Raw genomic sequence first — 7012 nt, 5'->3', positions numbered from 1 at the left:
AAACAGATTTAATCAAGAAAAAAAAGCCTTTTGGTCAAACCAGAGTGTTGAAAAGATAGAAAGTCTATTACTCAAAAAAGAAGCTCCAGATTAGAAATGCAGACGTAGTATTTCCTAGTAAAAAGCAAGGCCCTGTTTGTAAATATTTGCACCAAGCCCCAAATCCACTCAAACACAGATCCTGACTAGTCTCAGAAAATAGGTCAAGTTTATAAATGTACTAGCTAACATACAGATAAGCACTACCACACACAGAGCATCACTGCTAAAATTCATTCGGGGGGCTGGATGATGCTGAGATGCTTCTCATTGTGGGATGAGGTATTCATTAAATTCCATCCATGTTTGCAACAGCTTGATGGTAATGGGCTCATTTTGGTTTCTCTTCTGAGAAAAACATTCTGTCCTTCCCATTGGGATCTTCAACTCTCTAATAAGCCACAGGGCATACCTGGAGACATCTAAAAATAAAAAAAAGGGAAAACATTCCAGGAAATGACATTGGGGATTGAACTTTACATGCAATCAACTGAACAACACATATGTGCAAAAACCACTAACTGTGGAAGTCAGTCCTGTGCAGGCAGGGGAGAGCTGGGAGGCTGGTGCTGGGGGAGGCTGTGCACTGTGCTGCTCTCCCTGCTGCAGTGCCACAATGCCTGCCTTCTATTAAATTCTCCTCCTGGTGGGGTGGGAATTCTTGTGTTCCTAAACCACTCATGGACAATTCATAAGCATAATGGAAATTAAGTTCATTGAATAAAATATGTGCTGTAAGTTAGGCAATTCTCTCTAGCATGTTCTCTGAAAGTTTTGTCCATTCAATTTCGAATGATTCCAAAGACAGATACATGGGTATAACTTTTGATTTCCTCTGGCCCTCAGGACTCTAATGTCTGAGTACTTTACCATCTGTAGCATATTTATTCTCACAAGACCTCTGTGATGTAGAGAGGGACTATTAAATCCCTCTTAAGGATGAGGAACGACAGCCAGAACAATGCTGGGATCAAACAGGTGATCTGGGCTCGAGTAGGGTATGAATTGAAACCTTCCTGATCATAGTCTAAAGCCTTAATTACTGCCTGTTCCCCGCCCCCCCCCCCCCCCCCCCCCAGTACTGTGTTTGCTGGGAGCTTTTTCAAGCTGGGGAATTCTGTAGAGTTGGCAAAAATTCTATAAAAAACATTTACTTCCCTTTTTATAGTCTATAGGGCTTTTTCCCAGAATGGAAGACTAGAAGGAGCTGGAGAGTGAAATCTGATATAAGGGGAATAGGTTTACAACCATAACATGAAGGCAACTTCTGTGATATCAGTAAGATAGAAATTCAAGAGAGGCCTCAAGAAGGGAGGGGTTGGGAGAATTTCCTCATAGCAGTGGGCAAAAAAACCACAGGAGTGATGCTTTTCACTTTTCAGATCATATCAGACTTAAGAGCACTACATGGCTATTACACAGCAGTCAGCTCTCCCGTCAGAGCTCCAGACAGGTTTAGTTTTTCAACTTGATTTGTAACTCTGCCCCTGCTGCCCCTTACTGCCTTCTGTTGTTCTCCTGTGGGTGTCTAGCCCCGAAACATACTTTTTATTTAGGCAGTAGATCACATTACACATATCTAAACTGCTGTCCATTGTTACTACCCTTCAGTTTTGCTAATTTTCAGAAATTCTAGATTATCTAGTTATATCAGGTTGCATTTTTTCAGGCTGAATCACAGTTTAATACTTCTAACCCATACTCCTTACCTCTCAGTGTGGACTTTATTACTCCTGGCCTCCTTCATGTTTACTTCACTTCCCAAACCTAATGACTGTAGTTTTACTATCCTTTTCCATTGAATCAATATTGACATGCAATAAGACTAATCCCTATGACACTGTATGTATAATTTACCACCAGCTTAACCTACTGCCATTAACTGTTACTTTTCATTTATAACTCTTCAGGTAATGAATGCACTGATCACATGCTTACTCACTTCCCAGTCAATTTCTAATAATTTTCCAATTTTACAAGAAGCAATGAACAAATTCCTCTCTCTTATCTGGCTAGATTTACTCCATATAGACTACCATACAAATAACTGATACTGATTTACATGCTGCAATAAGTAACAATAAACAGAGGATGCTATGATTCCTCTCTCTCTCCCTAACCATCCTGATGTGATTGTTTTTATTTTTCAATAATTCTTTGCAGCAAGAGCACATGATCAGGCTGCAAAGTGTGCAGCACACCAAATGAGCCCACTGATGGGGAGTGCTGTTAGCCCACAGCAAATAGACTTAATCTGCAAAGGAAAAAGTTTAAGTTCTTTTCAGTGACTTTGCAACTAGTAATGGTTGGGAGAACATACACAGTCAATTACCATGGCTTGGATGACTTATGGCAACTTAATTGCATTTTTGAATCAAGAGTGATAAATCTATACTGTAAATGCTTATAGCTCACAGTTCCATTGGCTCTGACATTCCCAGTACCAATGTATGCATATGTATCATGAACCATTAAGAGCAAATACAACATCAGTCTTGCCACTGCCAGCATTGTATTGCAGTGAATAACACCCTGATTCAGATTCTGGTGTGACAGGATTCTACCTGGATATACCCCAAGTGCATTTTTATTTGAATTACACCAGATGGAACAGTTGGAATGGCCCAGTACTTTGGGAGAAAATGTAAGAATTTTGAAGACAGCTTCTAGTAACTAAACGGCATTTTCTCCTGTGAGTAAATTTTGAAACAACCCTTAAACAAATTTTCTTTTTTTTCTTTTCTGCTGCCTAAGGTGCTGTTTCTGAGAAAAGGTGAAATGAAGTCATAAGAACTTGTGACAAATGAAATATTTACAGATACCATATCCCTATTACTGATTCATGTATTTACAAGAAGTCCCTCAAACACGTTGACCAAATGCAAATGCTAGTAATTAGATCCAGTCTCCCTAAATATTCCCATTATTGTTTCATATAAAGACATTTTTCTTAACTTCCCTTACTCAAAAAAGCTGTTATTCCTGGCATAGTATGGTTACCCTATTCTTCTCCAGCAGTAACTGCATTTCAGTGGTGGGTGAAGAATGATTTTTATATGTACAGTCTGTAAAACTCTTTGGGATCTGTCATGATGAAAGGTGCTCTGTGTACAACACTATTATTAACTTATTGTATTTCATCAGGTTATTCTATTTCACATCATGTCACTTTATTGAAAAAGCCTTGCCAAAAATAAAAGCTGTGCAATGTCATCAACTGAGAAAACAGGCTCCTTCAAGAGGCAATGTAGCATGCTGATAGCATGGAAGTCCCCAGGAGTTCAGGCTGACATTGCTTATAGTATGAAGGGACATCTGGGGTTTCAGTGTGTGTTAGGTGTAAAACACTGTGTTTTCTAATGTACAGTGAGATAAAGGATAAGAACTGAATTACATTGTGAAGAATACTTAATATATCAACTTTTGAATTAATACCTCTTCAGAACTACTGGAAATGATCATTTATATTTTATTAGTTTATGCAGATGGATGTAATTTGGCAAATTTTGAAACAGTTTGCTAAGCTTTTTAGCACTCCTAATAAAAAACATCTGAGTCTTCTTAAACAGAAAGCTTTTATTCAATTATTCATTACTTCAAGAGATAAAATAAAACCATTTGTTATTTCCATTTATTTTACTGGAAAGTCAGTGCCTTTTACCTTTAATAATCCTCTTTTTATTCCCAGCTAGTTCTTTGTAATGCTATAAATTGTATCATGTAGTTTTTGTAAAATTTATGGAAGACAGTTGCAGCTGAAGAACAAATACAATGAAGATCAAACTTAGGATCTGAATGATCTTGATAAGACTTATGACTGTGACTCCTGACATCCTAATCACATTCAACCAGTTCTGGGCTTCCTAGATGTATTCCAGAACAGCTCATTTTAAAGAAGAAAACTAGACCCAGAACAAGATCTAATGGATTTCCAAGTAAAAAAAAATAATAAAAAATCACATCAACGCTTTATTACTTGTTTTGCAAATCTTTACACAAACAAACAAGTACTACTGTGATTAATTTATTCTATTACCAAGGCCTCATAAATCTACAGGCATTCTGTGACAATATAATAACAAGTTTTGTTTTGAAGGTTGTAGCTAATATTCTAGCTAACAAACTTTCCTTTCCTTGAGGCTGAATGGCGGATTTGCTCCAAGCCCTAAGCAAGAGGCAGCGCATTGCTGCACTGCCACCAGCAAAGACCAAGGCTGTGCTTGAAATTTTGGGAACCACCTTCTGCTTTGGCCACCTTGATGATGTGAGAAGGTAGTGATTACACCAGCTCTCTTCCCCTTAAAGGGTGTGTTTCATGGGAGATCGGCCAGCACAGCATGCTGTCCCTTCTTTGCTTTGCACTTCCACATTTCCAACCTATCAAATGGCCCTAAATTATGATCCTCATTTTAACTGAAAGGAAAAGAAAAACTGTCAGAGATGAATCAGATACTCTGGTAAACCATGCTGTTCTGGGCATAGGGAACTTAAAACTGAACAAAGTGATTCTTCTCTCCACCTTCCTAATTCTGGCCTATGCCTGAATGTGGTCTTTCCTTCCTCCAACTTAAAAAGAGTCTGAAAATTGCTCAAAATTAGGCTAGAATGAAATAGCTCTTCATAGGCTGGGAAAGAACTAGCTGGTAAATGCACCATGTCCATCTGCAGCTGTGGACTCTTTATCAGTCGCTCATCACCTGCCTTGGAATAAGAGTGGTACCTGGGTTAAAGTTATTAAAGTTGCTGTATGCTAAGGGGCAGGCTGCACTTTCTTCACAGCTCTTCTTTAAATGCATAATAACGCAGTGTTAACATAGAAATAAAAACCTATGTTAAAGTAACATAGTATAAGTTAAATTAAAAACTAAGGTTTCTGATTTCAGAAACAGAGGCAGTTATACCAGAATATTTTTACCACACTTTGGTTAAAATCTCATAGGGTATTATTCTCAGCCCCCTGTGGCGGTAAGCACAATGGGTGGACTGAGGATTCGCTCTGCATATGCTGCTTGGCTTTAAGTCAGACTTCTTAACAGTATCTCAGTGGCATTTTCCCCAGGCCAATTCCCTTTGTTGTGTTTTGTTTTGGTTTGGTTTTTTTTTTACAGGAAAAAAATATATGTCACTGAAGAACCACATGAGAAACAGTCTTAAAATTGTGACATATCCTTCATCTCAATGGAAATGCCCCCAGTGTTTCATCTTAATGAAAATATTGTAAGGCTGCATTGAAATGTAACTTCTTATAAGTAAATGCAAGCAAAACCAGAAAAAATATATTTGCTACCTTAGGGTGAAGTATATTAAACTCCACTGCTTCACTTTGTTAGAAATGGCTGATGAAAGAGAAGATCAGAAGATGTAAAGCAGTAAGGAAGAAGGTGAGGAGGTTTCAGCAGGAGGGAGAAGGGACTGCTGGGCTGCCTGCCCCAATGACTTGTATGGAGGGAATAAAAGTGGGTTTTAGACATCTGTCCGTTCAAGACCAGTAAAAGAAGAATCATGTATGACACAACTTATTTTCCAAAAAGTTGGGTTCAGCTAATGCACCACAAGCTTTTGCAAATTGCACTGACTGGGATCTTTTCAGTAAAAATTTGTGTTCTACTATTTTGCAGAACAGCCATAAAGAATTAACAATTATTTTACAATTAAATCAAATAAATCTGCTAATATTTAATAAATATAACTTAACAAATATAACTGACTAGCAAACACAGTGTATAATGTTAATAATAAAATCAATGAATTTCATACATTCATTTTTATAGATCCTCTTTCAGACCTTGAATGTACTCTTGGCTTAAGGCTTCATTACTCCACGCTACTTCTTACAAAGTTTTAATCTTCCATTAATGGTCAGAAGTTTATTTTTTGTTTATGACAATTACATGGTTTTTACGGGTCAGGCAAGAGGCCTTAGGGAAAATGCTGGGATGGAAGGGAGGGGGAAGTGCTTTGAAAGTCAATGAAGAATTAATTCAGAACTCGGTTCTTCCAGGCTTTTAATGATGTTTTCTTTCTGGAAAGACATTAGAGTTATTTAATTTATGTGACCTCTATGGCATCGAGGACAATGCTTTGATTTTTTTCTTTACCATGCTTTCTGTTTTATCTTTTTTATCTGTTCTATTTACAGGTCTGTTGTTACTTACCAGATGTGATGTTTAAACTCTGCTGTAATTACCAGCTTTTTCTCTTTCTCACATTTAGTTTATTAATGCTGTTACTCACATCAGATTGTCTAAATATTTTGAGAACCCTTCAGGGATCGATAGAGTGCAATTAGTATCAACTGTTGATATTATCTTTTCTTTTTCCTGTGCTCCCAAGATTTTATCTTTAATCTAGATTAAAGGGATTGGAGAAGGAGAGGAATTCAAGTAATTTGGACCAGGATTTAGAATCTAAATGTCTTCAAAGCTGTGCTCAGCTGTTTTGGTTTAGCCTTCTGCAGTGACAGGGACCATCTGAGGACTTTGGATTTGGATCCAGGTTTGGATTCCTTGGAAATTTGGAAATGAGCCTCACACACAGAGGCAAAGATAAACACACAAACGTACACACAAACGTTCAGGCTGGACTGGGCCCACCTCTAGTTGCATATTTATGAAATCAATCTGGTATCGTAACAAGGTTAATAGTGGAAAAATCATAGACAAAAATAGATGGTCAGAGACAAACTAGGAAATACCTAAGACAAAAACCTAAATACTATTGCTAGACCCCGTTCCCCCTTCTATTAGCCAGTCTGGCACATCAAGCCAGGATATTCATTTCATGGCATTTTATGGATGAAGCAAAATGTCTTCTAGAAAACACTGAAATTTAAAACACTACAAGATGCTGTCTGTCTCTAACGAGATACAAGATGGCCCCAAATGTGGGCTCAGCAGTTAAAAGGACTGCATCAGATCTACTGCACTTAATCACGCACACAAGCTTCAGTTGGACAGAGAGAGTCCCAAACCAC

This window comes from Haliaeetus albicilla, chromosome Z (genome assembly GCF_947461875.1).
Source record: "Haliaeetus albicilla chromosome Z, bHalAlb1.1, whole genome shotgun sequence".
NCBI classification, from domain to species: Eukaryota; Metazoa; Chordata; class Aves; order Accipitriformes; family Accipitridae; genus Haliaeetus; species Haliaeetus albicilla.
This window is presented reverse-complemented; position numbering follows the sequence as displayed.